Source organism: Ranitomeya imitator, chromosome 9 (genome assembly GCF_032444005.1).
Source record: "Ranitomeya imitator isolate aRanImi1 chromosome 9, aRanImi1.pri, whole genome shotgun sequence".
NCBI lineage: Eukaryota > Metazoa > Chordata > Amphibia > Anura > Dendrobatidae > Ranitomeya > Ranitomeya imitator.
Genome location: NC_091290.1, coordinates 89575663 through 89594401, shown reverse-complemented (window position 1 = coordinate 89594401; position 18739 = coordinate 89575663). Strand labels below are relative to the sequence as shown.

Here is an 18739-nt window from a genome sequence, read left to right as displayed (position 1 = left end):
CTGTAAACAAAACGCAGTAAAAAATTAGCTTGAAGACAAGAAAGTGTCGTGTTCTGCCAAATCAAGGATTCCTGAATGTGCTGTGATGAAAATGAATTGCTGGATGTTGTAATATAATCTTGAAATAAATACCAGAAACATAATGCTGGAGCACAGAACATTCACTGAGTGCGGGTAAGTAACCAAACATCACTACAGATGGCGGCCCCACTGAGCACATAGTTCATTAATAACATACATTTTATCTCTATTATATTTTTATAATAAGCAATAAGATCTGATATGTTAAATGTGAATCACCACTGGCATAACTAGACGGTAATCAGCCCCAATGCAGAATCTCCAACGGAGCCCCCAACTACCTATCATAGATCCTTAATAATATTTACCTTCTCACTTGGCTCAAAAAGTCCAAGACTTGCCAGCCCTGGTGTGACTGCACACCCTGCACCTATGATAGTTAGTCATGGTCGAAAGTGTTGGTACCCTTGAAATTGTTTCAGAAAATGAAGTATTTCTCCCAGAAAATTTTTGCAATTACATGTTTTGTTTACACACATAAAAACATATTAAAAATACATATATTTAGTATTGCTGCATTCATAAATGTCCAATCTATCAAAATAAAAAAATAACTATTCCAATTGGTAAACGGCATAACGAGAAAAAACTTCAAAAAGCCAGAATTACTTTTTTGGTCACCGCAACATTGCAATAAAATGCAATAACAGGAGATCAAAGGATCATATCTACCTCAAAATGGTATGATTAACCCCTTTCTGACATTAGACGTACTATCCCGTCGAGGCGGTATCGGCCCGTATGACCACCGACGGGATAGTATGTCTAATGCGATCAGCTCCGCTCACTGGGGGAGCGCAGCCGATCGTGGCCTGGTGTCAGCTGATTATCACAGCTGACATCCGGCACTACGATTGCAGTGTTCCGGCAGCATAGGGAAGCATCGCACAGGGAGGGGGCTCCCTGCGTGCTTCCCTGAGACCCTCGGAGAAACGCGATGTGATCGCGTTGCTCTGAGCATCTCTTCCGTCCTCCTCCCTGTAGACCCTGGATCCAAGATGGCCACGGGGGTCCTTCTGGGTCCTGCATGGGAGGTGGCTTGCAAGCGCCTGCTTAGAGCAAGCTCCGGCAAACCTCCTGCAGTGCCTGTCAGATCGCTGAACTGACACAGTGCATTGCAAAGTGTCAGATCAGCGATGTGACACTATAACATGATGTCCTTCAATGGGACGACGTAAAAAAAATATATTTACATGCGTTAAAAAAAAAAAAATTGTTCCAATAAATACATTTCTTTATGTAAATAAAAAAACAAACAATAAAAGTACACATATGTAGTATTGCCGCGTCCGTAACGACCTGACATATAAAACTGTCCCATTAGTTAACCCCTTCAGTGAACACCGTAAAAAAAATAGGCAAAAACAATGCTTCATCGTCATACCGCCAAACAAAAAGTGGAATAACACGAGATCAAAAAGACGGATATAAATAAACATAGTACTGCCGAAAACGTCATCTTGTCCCGCAAAAAACGAGTCGCCATACAGCGTCATCAGCGAAAAAAACAGTTATAGCCCTCAGAATAAAGCGATGCAAAAATAATTATTTTTTCTATAAAATAGATTTTATTGTATAAAAAGGTGCCAAAACATAAAACAATGATATAAATGAGGTATCACTGTAATCGTACTGACCCGAAGAATAAAACTGCTTTATCAATTTTACCAAACGCGGAACGGTAGTAAATCAAACCCCCCATTATCACCACCTTAGTTAGGGAAAAATAATAAAATAAAAAAATGTATGTATTTCCTTCTTCCCATCAGGGTTAGGGTTGGGGCTAAAGTTAGGGTTGGGGCTAAAGTTAGGATGGGGGCTAAAGTTAGGGTTAGTGCTGGGGCTAAAGTTAGGGTTGGGGCTAAAGTTAGGGTTGGGGCTAAAGTTGGGGTTAGGGTTTTGATTATGTTTATGGTTGGGTTAGGGGTGTGTCAGGGTTAGGGGTATGGTTAGGGCTGGGATTAGGGGTGTGTTGGGGTTAGGAGTGTGTTAGGGTTAGGGGTGTGGTTAGGGTTGGGATTAGGCTTAGCGGTGTGTTGGGGTTAGGGTTGGAATTACAATTGGGAGGTTTCAACTGTTTAGGCACACCAAGGGCTCTGCAAACGCAACATGACGTCCGATCTCAATCCATACAATTCTGCGTTGAAACAGTACAACGGTGCTCCTTCCCTTCCGAGCTCTGCTGTGCACCCAAACAGTGGTTCACCCCCACATATGGGGTATCAGCGTACTCAGGACAAATTGGACAATAACTTTTGGGGACCAATTTCTCCTGTTACCCTTGGGAAATACAAAAATGGGGGCTAAAAAATCATTTTTGTGGAAAAAAAGATTTTTTATTTTCATGGCTCTGCGTTACAAACTGTAGTGAAACGCTTGGGGGTTCAAAGTGATTACCACAATCTAGATAAGTTCCATGGTGGTCTAGTTTTCAATATGGGGTCACTTGTGGGGGATTTCTACTGTTTAGGTACATCAGGGGCTCTGCAAAGGCAACGTGACACCCACAGATCATTCCATCAAAGTCTGCATTCCAAAATGCCACTTCTTCCCTTCTGAGCTCTGCCATGCACCCAAACAGTAGTTTTCTCCCACATATGGGGTCTCAGCGTACTCAGGACAAATTGACAATATTTTTTGGGGTCCAATTTCTCCTGTTACCCTTGGGAAAATACAAAACTGGGGGCTAAAAAAATAATTTTTGTGGGAAAAAAGGATTTTTTTATTTTCACTGCTCTGCATTATAATTTTTATAAACTGTAGTGAAACACTTGGGGGTTCAAAGTGCTCACCACACATCTAGATAAGTTCCTTGGGGGGCCTAGTTTCAAAAATGGGGTCAATTGTGGGGGGTTTCTACTGTTTAGATACATCAGGGGCTTTGCAAACGCAACGTGATGCCCGCAGACATTCCATCAAAGTCTGCATTCCAAAATGCCACTTATTCCCTTCCGAGCTCTGCCATGCACCAAAACAGTAGTTTCCCCCCTCATATGGGGTATCAGCATACTCAGGACAAATTGCACAACAATGTTTGGGGTCCAATTTCTCCAGATACCCTTGGGAAAATACAAAATTGGGGACTAAAAGATCATTTTTGTGGAAAAAAAAAGGATTTTTTAATTTTCACGGCTCTACATTATAAACTTCTGTGAAGCACTTGGTGGTTCAAAGTGCTCACCACACATCCAGATAAGTTACTTCGGGCATCTACTTTCCAAAATGTTGTCACTTTTTGGGGATTTCCACTGTTTAGGCACATCAGGGGCTCTCCAAACGCGACATGGCGTTCGATCTCAATTCCAGCTAATTTTGCATTGAAAAGTCAAAAGGCGCTCCTTCCCTTCCGAGCTCTGCCATGTGCCCAAACAGTGGTTTACCCCCACATATGGGGTATCGGCGTACTCAAGACAAATTGTACAACAACTTTTGGGGTCCAATTTCTCCTGTTACCCTTGGTAAAATAAAACAAATTGGATCAAAAAAAAGTTTTGTGAAAAAAAGTTAAATTTTTTTTAAACATTCCAAAACGTCCTGTGAAGCACCTGAAGGGTTAATAAACTTCTTGAATGTGGTTTTGAGCACCTTGAGGGGTGCAGTACTTAGAATGGTGTCACACTTGGGTATTTTCTATCATATAGACCCGTCAAAGTGACTTCAAATGTGATGTGGTCCCTAAAAAAAATGGTGTTGTAAACATGAGAAATTCCTGGTCAACTTTTAACCCTTATAACTCCCTAACAAAAAAAATATTTGTTCTAAAATTGTGCTGATGTAAAGCAGACATGTGGGAAATGTTACTTATTAAGAATTTGGTGTGACATATCTCTGATTTAAGGGCATGAAAATTCAAAATTGCAAAATTTTCGCTAAAATGCCGTTTTTTTTACAAATAAACTCAAGTCATGTCAAGGAAATTACCACTATCATGAAGTACAATATGTCACGAGAAAAAAATGTCAGAATCACCGGGATCTGTTGAAGTGTTACAGAGTTATAACCTCATAAAGGGACAGTGGTCAGAATTGTAAAAATTGGCTCGGTCATTAACATGCAAACCACCCTTGGGGGTAAAGGGGTTAAACTTCAGCTTACACACTTTTTTTCACCACTTAAATAAAAAAGAACGTATACATTTTTGGTATCTGAACTAATAATGACCTGGAGAAACATAATGGCAAGTCAGTTTTACCATTTATGGAACATGAAAAAAACAGTTGTGGGATTGCACTTTTTTTGCAATTTAACCGCACTTGGAATTTTGTGTCCCGTTTTCCAGTACACGATATGGTACAATCAATGGTGTTGTTCAAAATTACAACTCGTCCTGCAAAAAACAAGCCCTTACATGGTCATGTTGATGGAAAAATGAAACAGTTATAGTTCTGGGATGAAGGAGAATGGAAATCAAAAATGAAAAAAAGGAAAATGGCCCAGGGGTGAAGGGGTTCATTTCTGGGCTAGGCCTCTACAGAGGCACTATTTCCGGTATTCACAGCATTATAACTACTCACACAATCTAATTATGTCCCAGCAATGGAAAAAGTTGTGGTTCACTTGGAACAGTGGCAGACATTCTGACAATATGTTGGCAGCATATTAATCTCTGTACTGTCTAGACGTTCAACAGTGAATATGTATTTATTCAGAAACAAATTATTACACAGCTTACAACTGGTATTTCTTATAGCTTAGGATCTTGGCAATTAGAAACTGGAAGAAAATGCATTAACCTGCGTTGCCATTAAGAACGATGTAAAGAATGCAGAATCCAAATGTTGAATCCAACTGTAGATGGTTTATTGGTCAACGTATTTAAAAGTTATTACAACTTCTTCATCAGGACAAACCACGTGGTTTGTGCTGATGAAGTTATAATGCATCCTTGGTCATCTTCTTAAATCACTGTCAGTTGAGTTTATGGTTTATCAAGATTGCCTTATAATTAGTTTAACCAAATGACCTCTTGACTTGCGTGCACTGCAGACACATACTCTGCTTCTGTAGATGACACCTGTTTTATGCTTTCTCCAAGCTTGAACAAATAGCTGAATGTTTACTTACGATCACTTACAGTGGCATATAAAAGTTTGGACATCCCTGGTCAAAGTTACTGCTATTGTGAACAGTTAAGCAAGTTGAAGATTAAATGATTTCTAATAGGCCTAAAGTTAAAGATGACACGTTTCCTTTCCATTCCCAGCCATGGGTTCTTCTAAGCAGCTGCCTAACACTGTGAAAATGAAAATGGTGAAGGCCCACAAAGCAGGAGAAGGAAATAAAAAGATAGTAAAGCATTTTCAAGCTGCTCTTTCCTCAGTTTGAAATGTAATTAAGAAATAGCAGTTAACAGGAATATTGGAGATCAAAATAAGGTCTAGAAGACCAAGCTAAATTTCAGTGAGAGCTGCTCGTAGGATTGCTAGAGAGGCCAATCCGAACTCCCGTTTAACTGCAAAAGACATTCAGAAAGATTTAGCAGATTCTGGAGTTGTGGTACATTATTCTACTGTTCAAAGACATATGCACAAATATTGTCTTCATGGAAGAGTTATCAGAAAAAAACCTCTCCTGCATCCTCACCATAAAATTCAGCATTAGAAGTATGCAAAAGAACATCTAAACAAGCCTTATGCATTTTGATAACAAGTCCTGTGGGCCGATGAACTCTTTGGCCACAATGATTAAAGGTATGTGTGGAGAAAAAAGAGCACAGAATTTCAGGAGAAGAACATCTCATCAACTATTAAGCATAGGATGGATCAATCATGCTTTGGGGTTGTGTTGCAGGCAATGGCATGGGGAAAATTTCATGGGTAGGGGGAAGAACAAATTCAAGAAAATTTCAACAAATTCTTTAAGCAAACATATCTATTAAAAAGCTGAAGCTGAAAAGAGGATGACTTCTACAAGTGGATTATGATCCGAAACACACATCAAAAACCACACTAGACTACCTCAAAAAGCGCAAACTGAAGGTTTTACAATGGCCCTCACAGTTGCCTAGTCTGAACCTCATAGAAAATCTGTGGATAGACCTCAAAATAGCAGTGCATACGAAGCGACCCATTAATCTCACAGAACTGGAAGAATTTCCAAGGAAGAATGGATGAAAATCCCTTTAACTAGAAAGTCTCTTGGCTGGCTACAAAAAGCATTTACAAGCTGTGATACTTTCAAAAGGGGATGCTACTAGGTATTAACCATGCAGGGTGCCCAAAATTTTGCATTGGCCCATTTTCCTTTTTGTAATTTTAAAATGTAAAAGATGAGAATATATATATACAGTATATATATATATATATATATATATATATATAGAGAGAGAGAGAGAGAGAGAGAGAGAGAGTCCAAGAAGTCAAAGGCAGCACACCATTGCTTGAGAAAGGCTCTCCATGAGCTGAAACGTCACCATGATGGGCTATTAAACTTGAACACTTTTTTTAACTCATTTGCAATGGTGTGCTGCCTTTGACTTCTTATACTCTCATTATAAGGTTTGGTACATGCCTGACCAGAGGGGCAGTGACGCTCCCAGGAGATCGCGGTATGCGTAAACACTGAACGCACACCGCGATCTCCAATGGAGAGGCAGGGACGCGCCAGGAGGGTAAGTATAAGGTATATTCACCTGTCCCGTTCCAGCGCTGCGTGCGGCTCCGTGTTCCGGCTCCTCTGCCTGTGACATTCACAGTTCAGAGGGCGCGATGACGCGCTTAATGCGCGCCGCCCTCTGACTGAACAGTCACAGCCAGAGGACCCGGAAGAAGCGGCACGCAGCGCTGGATCAGGGCCAGGTGAATATAGCAAGTGTTGGGGGCCTGAGCTAGCGGCGACTCCGGCACCTGACCCCCACAGCGCGCTGGTGTCCCCGCCTGCTCAGGCCCCCCAGCACTCGGTGCCCAGCGACGATAGGTGAGTATGTTATTTTTTTTATATATATATATATCGCAGCAGCATACAGGGCATATAATACTATGGAGCATGTTATGGGGGCCATAAACCTTTATGGAGCAGTGTACGGGGCATATACCATGGAGCATCTTATGGGGGCCATCAACCATTATGGAGCAGTGTACGGGGCATATGGATGGGAGCAGCAAATTACAGAACGGTGGCGCAGGATGGGAGCAGCACATGACAGAACGGGGGCGCAGGATGGGAGCAGCACATGACAGGATAGGGGCGCAGGATGGGTGCAGCACATGTAAGAATGGAGGCGCAGGATGGGTGCAGCACATGTCAGAATGGAGGCGCAGGGTAGGTGCAGCACGTCAGAATGGGGGCGCAGGATGGGAGCAGTGCATGTCAGAATGGGGGTGCAGGATGGGAGCAGCACATGACAGGATGGGGCGCCGGATGGAGCAGCACATGACAGGATGGGGGCGCAGGATGGAGCAGCTCATGACAGGATGGGGACGCAGGATGGAGCAGCACATGACAGGATGGGGATGCAGAATGGAGCAGCACATGACAGGATGGAGACCATATACCAATATAAATGCTCGCACCCGGGCGTAGAACGGGTTCAATAGCTAGTATATATATATATATATATATATATATATATATATATATATATATATATATATATTTGCTATATGTATATATACACCTCCTATAGGGGTGGAGCTGCATATTCATTACTGTATTTAGCGGTAACGGTGACCGCTCAGTACAGGAAGAATATGCAGCACCGGGAGAAGCAGGGACTGCACTACGCCAGGAGCAGGTAAGTATACGGGGAGGGGGAGTGCAGCACTGCGCGATATTTACCTCTCCTCGTTCCGGTGCGGCTCTGTCATCAGCGTCCTCTGGCTGTGACGCTCAGGTCAGAAGGTGCGATGACGTGGTCAGTGCGCGCCCTCTGCTGAACGTCAGTGCAAGACGGAGCTGCACCCGAACGAGGAGCAGGTGAAAGTGCCAGGGTCCTGAGCGACGGAGAGGTATGTGATTTTTTTTTTATCGCAGCCACAGCATATGGGGCAAGTGACTGTATGGAGCATCTTATGGGGCCATAACATTTGTGCAGCACTATAATGGGGCAAGTGACTGTATGGATCATCTTATGGGGCCATTACATTTGTGCAGTACTATATGGGGCAAGTGACTGTATGGATCATCTTATGGGGCCATAACGATTGTGCAGCACTATAATGGGGCAAGTGACTGAATGGAGCATCTTATGGGGCCATAACGATTGTGCAGCACTATAAGGGGCAAGTGACTGTATGAATCATCTTATGGGGCCATAACATTTGCGCAGCACTATAAGGGGCAAGAGACTGTATGGAGCATCTTATGGGGCCATAACGTTTGTGCAGCATTATATGGGGCAAGTGACTGTATGGAGCATCTTATGGGGCCATAACGTTTGTGCAGCACTATAATGGGGCAAGTGACTGTATGGATCATCTTATGGGGTCATAACGACTGTGCAGCACTATAAGGGGCAAGTGACTGTATGGAGCATCTTATGGGGCCATAACGATTGTTCAGCACTATAATGGGGCAAGTGACTGTATGGATCATCTTATGTGGCCATAAAGATTGTGCAGCACTATAAGGGGCAAGTGACTGTATGGAGCATCTTATGGGGCCATAACGTTTGTGCAGCATTATATGGGGCAAGTGACTGTATGGATCATCTTATGGGGCCATAACGATTGTGCAGCACTATAAGGGGCAAGTGACTGTATGGAGCATCTTATGGGGCCATAACGTTTGTGCAGCACTATAATGGGGCAAGTGACTGTATGGATCATCTTATGTGGCCATTTTCAGCACATTTTTTTGTGCTGAAAACGCCCCTCTCGGCTTATACACGAGTCATTGCCGGCAGGGGAGGGGGTGGGGGAGCAGAAGACATAATAATGTGTGCAAACTGTAAAGCACTGCGGAATATGTTAGAGCTATATAAAAAATAAAGAGTATTATTAATAATAATAATAATAATAATAACATACTCACCCTCCTGGTGTCATCGTTGAATATCAGTCCCTGCATCTCGGGCACCGGCATCTCTCTTCCTTCCTGTGCTGAGCGGTCACGTGGTATCGCTCATTAAAGTAATGAATATGCACGCATCTCCACTCCCATAGGCGTGGAGCACATATTCATTAATGAGCAGTATCACTGACCGCTCAGCACAGGAAAGAAGACAGGAAGACAGATGCCGGTGCCCAAGATGCAGGGACTGATATGGAGCGCCAGGAGGGTGAGTAGGACTGGGGGAGGGTGAGTCATGCGATATTCACCTGTCCCCGTTCCACCGCCGCTCTGTGTCTTCTGGGTGTTCTGGCTGTGACGTTCAGGTCAGAGGGCGCAATGATGTGGTTAGTGCGCGCCCTCTGACTGAATAATCACTGCAGAGAGCCAGCGACGCTGAGGAGCAGCAGGCAGCGACGAGGAGGAGTATGTCATTTTTTTTTAAATGGCAGCAGCATTATATGGGGCATATTTTCATATGGATTATCTTATGAGGCAATCATTAACCTTTATGCGCATTATAAGGGGCATATTTATGTATGGAGCATCTTATGGGGCCATCATTAACCTTTGTGCAGCATTATATGGGGCATATTTTTGTATGGAGCATCTTATGGGGCCATCATTAACCTTTATGGAGCATTATATGGGGCATATGTTAATATGGAGCATCTTATGGGGCCATCATTATCCTTTGTGCAGCATTATATGGGGTATATTTAAATATGGAGCATCTAATGGGGCCATCATTAACCTTTATGCAGCATTATATGGGGCATATTTTTCTATGCAGCATCTTATGGGGCCATCATTATCCTTTGTGCAGCATTATATGTGGTATATTTAAATATGGAGCATCTTATGGGGCCATCATTAACCTTTATGCAGCATTATATGGGGCATATTTTTGTATGCAGCATCTTATGGGGCCATCATTATCCTTTGTGCAGCATTATATGGGGTATATTTAAGTATGGATTATCTTAGGGGGCATTCGTTAACCTTTATGCAGCATTATAAGGGGCATATTTTTGTATGGGGCATCTTATGGGGCCATCATTAACATTTGTGCAGCATTATATGGGGCACATTTTTGTATGGAGCATTTTATGGGGCCATCATTAACCTTTATGGAGCATTATATGGGGCATATTTTAATATTGAGCATCTTATGGGGCCATCATTATTGTTTTTGTGTAGCATTATATGAGGTATATTTAAATATGGAGCATCTTATTGGGTCATCATTAACCTTTATGCAGCATTATTTGGGGTATATTTTTGTATGGAGCATCTTATGGGTCCATCATTAACTTTTATGGAGCATTATATGGAGCATATTTTAATATGTAGCATCTATGGGACCATCATTATCCTTTGTGCAGCGCTATATGGGGCATATTTAAATATGGAGTATCTTAAGGGGCCATCATGAACCTTTATGCAGCATTATATGGGGCACATTTCTGTATGGAACATTTTATGGGGCATCATTATCATTTGTGCAGCATTATATGGGGCATATTTCAATATGGAGCATCTTGTGGGGCCATCATTAACGTTTGTGCAGCATTATATGGCGCATATTTTTGTATGGAGCATCTTATGGGGCATCATTATTCTTTGTGCAGCATTATATGGAGCATCTATATATATAATTGCCTAAGGGTTTTTCCGTCTGTCTGTCTTTCTGTCTGTCTTTCTGTCTGTCTGTCTGTCCTGGAAATCCCGCGTCTCTGATCAGCGACGAGCACAGCGACGATGATGTCATAAAGGACGTAGACATCCCGTGTCTCTGATTGGTCGAGGCCGCCAGGCACAGCGACAATGATGCCCCATATAATGATGTCATAAAGGACGTAGAAATCCCACTTTTCTGATTCAGCGACGGGCACAGTATCCACGTAGATGTCATAATGGTTGCCATGGCGACGATGATGTCATAAAGGTTGCCTCGACCAATCAGCGACGGGCACAGTCTGCCGCGAATTCTGGAATCATCATTGTCCATATACTACGGGGACATGCATATTCTAGAAAACCCAATGCGTTAGAATCGGGCCACAATCTAGTCTTCTATATATATAATTGTCTAATGGTTTTTCCGTCTGTCTGTCTTTCTGTCTGTCTGTCTTTCTGTCTGTCCTGGAAATCCCGCCTCTCTGATTGGTCGAGGCCGCCAGGCCTCGACCAATCAGCAACGGGCACAGCATAGACGTAGAAATTCCACGTCTCTGATTCGTCGAGGCCGCCAGGCCTCGACCAATCAGCGACGAGCACAGCGACGATGATGTCATAAAGGACGTAGACATCCCGCATCTGATTGGTCGAGGCTGCCAGGCCTCGACCAATCAGCAACGGGCACAGCGATGATGATGTCATAATGATGTCATAAAGGACGTAGAAATCCCACGTTTCTGATTCAGCGACGGGCACAGTATCGACGTAGATGTCATAATGGTTGCCATGGCGACGATGATGTCATAAAGGTTGCCTCGACCAATCAGCGACGGGCACAGTCTGCCGCGAATTCTGGAATCATCATTGTCCATATACTACGGGGACATGCATATTCTAGAAAACCCAATGCGTTAGAATCGGGCCACAATCTAGTCTTCTATATATATAATTGTCTAATGGTTTTTCCGTCTGTCTGTCTTTCTGTCTGTCTGTCTTTCTGTCTGTCCTGGAAATCCCGCCTCTCTGATTGGTCGAGGCCGCCAGGCCTCGACCAATCAGCGACGGGCACAGCATCGACATAGAAATTCCGCGTCTCTGATTCGTCGAGGTCGCCAGGCCTCGACCAATCAGCGACGAGCACAGCGACGATGATGTCATAAAGGAAGTAGACATCCCGCATCTGATTGGTCGAGGCTGCCAGGCCTCGACCAATCAGCAACGGGCACAGCGATGATGATGTCATAATGATGTCATAAAGGACGTAGAAATCCCACGTTTCTGATTCAGCGACGGGCACAGTATCGACGTAGATGTCATAATGGTTGCCATGGAGACGATGATGTCATAAAGGTTGCCTCGACCAATCAGCGACGGGCACAGTCTGCCGCGAATTCTGGAATCATCATTGTCCATATACTACGGGGACATGCATATTCTAGAAAACCCGATGCGTTAGAATCGGGCCACAATCTAGTATCTATATATATAATTGCCTAAGGGTTTTTCTGTCTGTCTGTCATTCTGTCTGTCTGTCTGTCCTGGAAATCCCGCGTCTCTGATTGGTCGAGGCCGCCAGGCCTCGACCAATCAGCGACCGGCACAGCGACGATGATGTCATAAAGGACGTAGAAATCCCACGTTTCTGATTCAGCGACAGGCACAGTATCGACGTAGATGTCATAATGGTTGCCATGGCTATGACAATGATGTCATAAAGGTTGCCTCGACCAATCAGCGACGGGCACAGTCTGCCGCGAATTCGCCTCGACCAATCAGCAACGGGCACAGTATCGACGTAGATGTCATAATGGTTGCCATGGCGACAATGATGTCATGAAGGTTGCCTCGACGGGCACAGTCTGCCGTGAATTCTGGAATCATCATTGTCCATATACTACGGGGACATGCATATTCTAGAATACCTGATGCGTCTGTCTGTCTGTCTTTCTGTCTGTCTGTCTGTCCTGGAAATCCCGGCTCTCTGATTGGTCGAGGCCGCCAGGCCTCGACCAATCAGCAACGGGCAAAGCGACGATGATGTCATAAAGGACATAGAAATCCCGCGTCTAATTGGTCGAGGCCGCCAGGCCAATCAGCAACGGGCACAGCGACGATGATGTCATAATGGTTGCCATGGTGACGATGATGTCATAAAGGTTGCCTCGACCAATCAGCGACGGGCACAGTCTGCCGCGAATTCTGGAATCATCATTGTCCATAGACTACGGGGACATGCATATTCTAGAATACCCGATGCGTTAGAATCAGGCCACAATCTAGTATTTTAATATGGAGCATCTTATGGGGCCGTCATTATCCTTTGTGCAGCATTATATGGAGCACATTTTTATATGGAGTTTCTTATGGGGTCATCATTAACCTTTGTGCAGCGTTATATGGGGCATATTTTAATATGGGGCATCTTATGGGGCCACCATTAATCTTTATGGAGCATTATATGGGGCATATTTTATTTATGTACCATCTTATGTGGCCATCATTAACCTTTGTGCAAGATTATATGGGGCATATTTTGTATGGAGCATCTTATGGGGCCATCATTAACCTTTGTGCCGCATTATATGGGGCATATTTTTGTATGGAGCATTTTATGGGGCCATCATTAACCTTTATGGAGCATTATATGGGGCATATTTTAATATTGAGCATCTTATGGGGCCATCATTATCGTTTTTGTGAAGCATTATATGGGGTATATTTAAATATGGAGCATCTTATTGGGTCACCATTAACCTTTATGCAGCATTATATGGGGCATATTTGTGTATGCAGCATCTTATGGGGCCATAATTAATCTTTATGCAGCATTATTTGGGGTATATTTTTGTATGGATCATCTTATGGGTTAATCATTAACTTTTATGGAGCATTATATGGAGCATATTTTAATATGGAGCATCTTATGGGGCCATTATTAACGTTTGTGCAGCATTATATGGGGCATATTTTTGTATGGAGCATCTTATGGGGCATCATTATTCTTTGTGCAGCATTATATGGAGCATATTTTAATATGGAGCATCTTATGGGGCCGTCATTATCCTTTGTGCAGCATTATATGGGGCACATTTTTATATGGAGTTTCTTATGGGGTCATCATTAACCTTTGTGCAGCGTTATATGGGGCATATTTTAATATGGGGCATCTTATGGGGCCACCATTAATCTTTATGGAGCATTATATGGGGCATATTTTATTTATGTACCATCTTATGTGGCCATCATTAACCTTTGTGCAAGATTATATGGGGCATATTTTGTATGGAGCATCTTATGGGGCCATCATTAACCTTTGTGCCGCATTATATGGGGCATATTTTTGTATGGAGCATTTTATGGAGCCATCATTAACCTTTATGGAGCATTATATGGGGCATATTTTAATATTGAGCATCTTATGGGGCCATCATTATCGTTTTTGTGAAGCATTATATGGGGTATATTTAAATATGGAGCATCTTATTGGGTCACCATTAACCTTTATGCAGCATTATATGGGGCATATTTGTGTATGCAGCATCTTATGGGGCCATAATTAATCTTTATGCAGCATTATTTGGGGTATATTTTTGTATGGATCATCTTATGGGTTAATCATTAACTTTTATGGAGCATTATATGGAGCATATTTTAATATGGAGCATCTTATGGGGCCATTATTAACGTTTGTGCAGCATTATATGGGGCATATTTTTGTATGGAGCATCTTATGGGGCATCATTATTCTTTGTGCAGCATTATATGGAGCATATTTTAATATGGAGCATCTTATGGGGCCGTCATTATCCTTTGTGCAGCATTATATGGGGCACATTTTTATATGGAGTTTCTTATGGGGCCATCATTAACCTTTGTGCAGCGTTATATGGGGCATATTTTAATATGGGGCATCTTATGGGGCCACCATTAATCTTTATGGAGCATTATATGGGGCATATTTTAATATGTACCATCTTATGGGGCCATCATTAACCTTTGTGCAAGATTATATGGGGCATATTTGTGTATGGAGCATCTTATGGGGCCATAATTAATCTTTATGCAGCATTATTTGGGGTATATTTTTGTATGGAGCATTTTATGGATCCAACATTAACTTGTATGGAGCATAGGTAAAATGCTAGGTGAAATCCCAAGAAACAATGAAAACCCTATATTAAGGGTCACCAATCTAACCCAAGAAGAGGTGCGAAACCGGCTAAATAAGATTAAAATAGATAAATCTCCGGGTCCGGATGGCATACACCCACGAGTACTAAGAGAACTAAGTAATGTAATAGATAAACCATTATTTCTTATTTTTAGGGACTCTATAGCGACAGGGTCTGTTCCGCAGGATTGGCGCATAGCAAATGTGGTGCCAATATTCAAAAAGGGCTCTAAAAGTGAACCTGGAAATTATAGGCCAGTAAGTCTAACCTCTATTGTTGGTAAAATATTTGAAGGGTTTCTGAGGGATGTTATTCTGGATTATCTCAATGAGAATAACTGTTTAACTCCATATCAGCATGGGTTTATGAGAAATCGCTCCTGTCAAACCAATCTAATCAGTTTTTATGAAGAGGTAAGCTATAGGCTGGACCACGGTGAGTCATTGGACGTGGTATATCTCGATTTTTCCAAAGCGTTTGATACCGTGCCGCACAAGAGGTTGGTACACAAAATGAGAATGCTTGGTCTGGGGGAAAATGTGTGTAAATGGGTTAGTAACTGGCTTAGTGATAGAAAGCAGAGGGTGGTTATAAATGGTATAGTCTCTAACTGGGTCGCTGTGACCAGTGGGGTACCGCAGGGGTCAGTATTGGGACCTGTTCTCTTCAACATATTTATTAACCCCTTCCCGACCCATGACGCCACGTAGGCGTCATGAAAGTCGGTGCCAATCCGACCCATGACGCCTATGTGGCGTCATGGAAAGATCGCGTCCCTGCAGATCCGGTGAAAGGGTTAACTCCCATTTCACCCGATCTGCAGGGACAGGGGGAGTGGTAGTTTAGCCCAGGGGGGGTGGCTTCACCCCCTCGTGGCTACGATCGCTCTGATTGGCTGTTGAAAGTGAAACTGCCAATCAGAGCGATTTGTAATATTTCACCTATTATAACGGGTGAAATATTACAATCGGCCATGGCTGGAAATACTAATGTGCCCCCACCCCACCGATCGCCACCCCCAGCCCCCCGATCTGGCCGGTACACTGCTCCGGCTCCCCTCCGTCCAGTGCTCCGCTCCCCCCCGTGCTTTTGTCCGCTCCCCCCGTGCTCCAATCACCCCCCCGTGCTCCAATTACTCCCCCTGCACTCCGATCCACCCCCCGTGCTCCGCTTCAGCCCCCCCGTGCTCCGTTCCAGCCCCCCCGTGCTCCGTTCCACGCCCCCGTGCTCCGTTCCACGCCTGCCGCGCTCCGATTCACCCCCCATGCTCCGATCCCCCCCCCCCCCCGTGCTCCCCCCCCACCCCATCATACTTACCGACCCTGCCGAGCTCCGTCCGTCTTCTCCCTGGGCGCCGCCATCTTCCGGCCGGCAGATTCGTTCCAAAGTGCATTTTGATCACTGAGATAGATTATATCTCAGTGATCAAAATAAAAAAAATTATAAATGACCCCCCCCCCTTTGTCACCCCCATAGGTAGGGACAATAAAAAAATAAAGAAATTTTTTTTTCCACTAATGTTAGAATAGGGTTAGGGGTAGGGGTAGGGTTAGGGGTAGGGTTAGGGTTAGGGGTAGGGTTAGGGGTAGGGTTAGGGGTAGGGTTTCGGTATGTGCACACGTATTCTGGTCCTCTGCGGATTTTTCCGCTGCGGATTTGATAAATCCGCAGTGCTAAACCGCTGCGGATTTATGGCGGATTTACCGCGTTTTTTTCTGCCCATTTCACTGCGGTTTTACAATTGTGATTTTCTATTGGAGCAGTTGTAAAACCGCTGCGGAATCCGCACAAAGAAGTGACATGCTGCGGAATGTAAACCGCTGCGTTTCCGTGCAGTTTTTCCGCAGCATGTGTACAGCGATTTTTGTTTCCCGTAGGTTTACATTGAACTGTAAACTCATGGGAAACTGCTGCGGATCCGCAGCGTTTTCCGCAGCATGTGCACATACCTTTAAAATTAGGCTATGTGCACACGGTGCGGATTTGGCTGCGGATTCGCAGGAGTGTTCCATCAGGTTTACAGTACCATGTAAACATATGAAAAACCAAATCCGCTGTGCCCATGGTGCGGAAAATACCGCGCGGAAACGCTGCGTTGTATTTTCCGCAGCGTTGTATTTTCCGCATGTCAATTCTTTGTACGGATTCCGCAGCGTTTTACACCTGTTCCTCAATAGGAATCCGCAGGTGAAATCCGCACAAAAAACACTGGAAATCCGCGGAAAATCCGCAGGTAAAACGCAGTGCCTTTTACCCGCGGATTTTTCAAAAATGATGCTGAAAAATCTCACACGAATACGCAACGTGGGCACATGGCCTTAGGGTTAGGGTTGGAATTAGGGTTGTGGTTAGGGTTGTGATTAGGGTTATGGCTACAGTTGGGATTAGGGTTAGGGGTGTGTTGGGGTTAGGGTTGTGATTAGGGTTATGGCTACAGTTGGGATTAGGGTTAGGGGTGTGTTGGGGTTAGTGTTGGAGGTAGAATTGAGGGGTTTCCACTGTTTAGGCACATCAGGGGGTCTCCAAACGCAACATGGCGCCACCATTGATTCCAGCCAATCTCGTATTCAAAAAGTCAAATGGTGCTCCCTCACTTCCGAGCCCCGACGTGTGCCCAAACAGTGGTTTACCCCCCCATATGGGGTACCAGCATACTCAGGACAAACTGCGCAACAATTACTGGGGTCCATTATCTCCTGTTACCCTTGTGAAAATAAAAAAATTCTTGCTAAAACATCATTTTTGAGGAAAGAAAAATGATTTTTTATTTTCACGGCTCTGCGTTGTAAACGTCTGTGAAGCACTTGGGGGTTCAAAGTGCTCACCACATATCTAGATAAGTTCCTTGGGGGGTCTAGTTTCTAAAATGGGGTCACTTGTGGGGGGTTTCTACTGTTTAGGCACACCAGGGGCTCTGCAAACGCAATGTGACGCCCGCAGACCATTCCATCAAAGTCTGCATTTCAAAAGTCACTACTTCCCTTCTGAGCCCCGACGTGTGCCCAAACAGTGGTTTACCCCCACACATGGGGTATCAGCGTACTCAGGAGAAACTGGACAACAACTTTTCGGGTCCAATTTCTCCTGTAACCCTTGGAAAAATAAAAAATTCTGGGCTAAATAATTATTTTTGAGGAAAGAAAACGTATTTATTATTTTCATGGCTCTGCATTATAAACTTCTGTGAAGCACTTGGGGGTTCAAAGTGCTCACCACACATCTAGATAAGTTCCTTTCGGGGTCTAGTTTCCAAAATGGGGTCACTTGTGGGGGGTTTCTACTGTTAAGCCACATCAGGGGCTCTGCAAACGCAACGTGACGCCCACAGAGCATTCCATCAAAGTCTGCATTTCAAAACGTCACTACTTCACTTCCGAGCCTCGGCATGTGCCCAAACAGTGGTTTACCCCCACATATCGGGTATCAGCATACTCAGGAGAAACTGGACAACAACTTTTGGGATCCAATTTCTCCTGTAACCCTTGGGAAAATAAAAAATTCTGGGCTAAATAATTATTTTTGAGGAAAGAAAACGTATTTATTATTTTCACGGCTCTGCATTATAAACTTCTATGAAGCACTTGGGGGTTCAAAGTGCTCACCACACATCTAAATAAGTTCCTTTCGGGGTCTAGTTTCCAAAATGGGGTCACTTGTGGGGGGTTTCTACTGTTAAGCCACATCAGGGGCTCTGCAAACGCAACGTGACGCCCACAGAGCATTCCATCAAAGTCTGCATTTCAAAACGTCACTACTTCACTTCCGAGCCCCGGCATGTGCCCAAACAGTGGTTTACCCCCACATATGGGGTATCAGCA

The 18739-nt window shown here is 43.9% G+C and overlaps 1 protein-coding gene across 1 annotated transcript in view; it reads right to left on the bottom strand.

Annotated features, from left to right (window-relative positions):
• KIAA1549L (KIAA1549 like) overlaps nucleotides 1-18739 on the bottom strand; it is a 738873-nt gene that overhangs the window by 280663 nt on the left and 439471 nt on the right. The window lies entirely within an intron of this gene.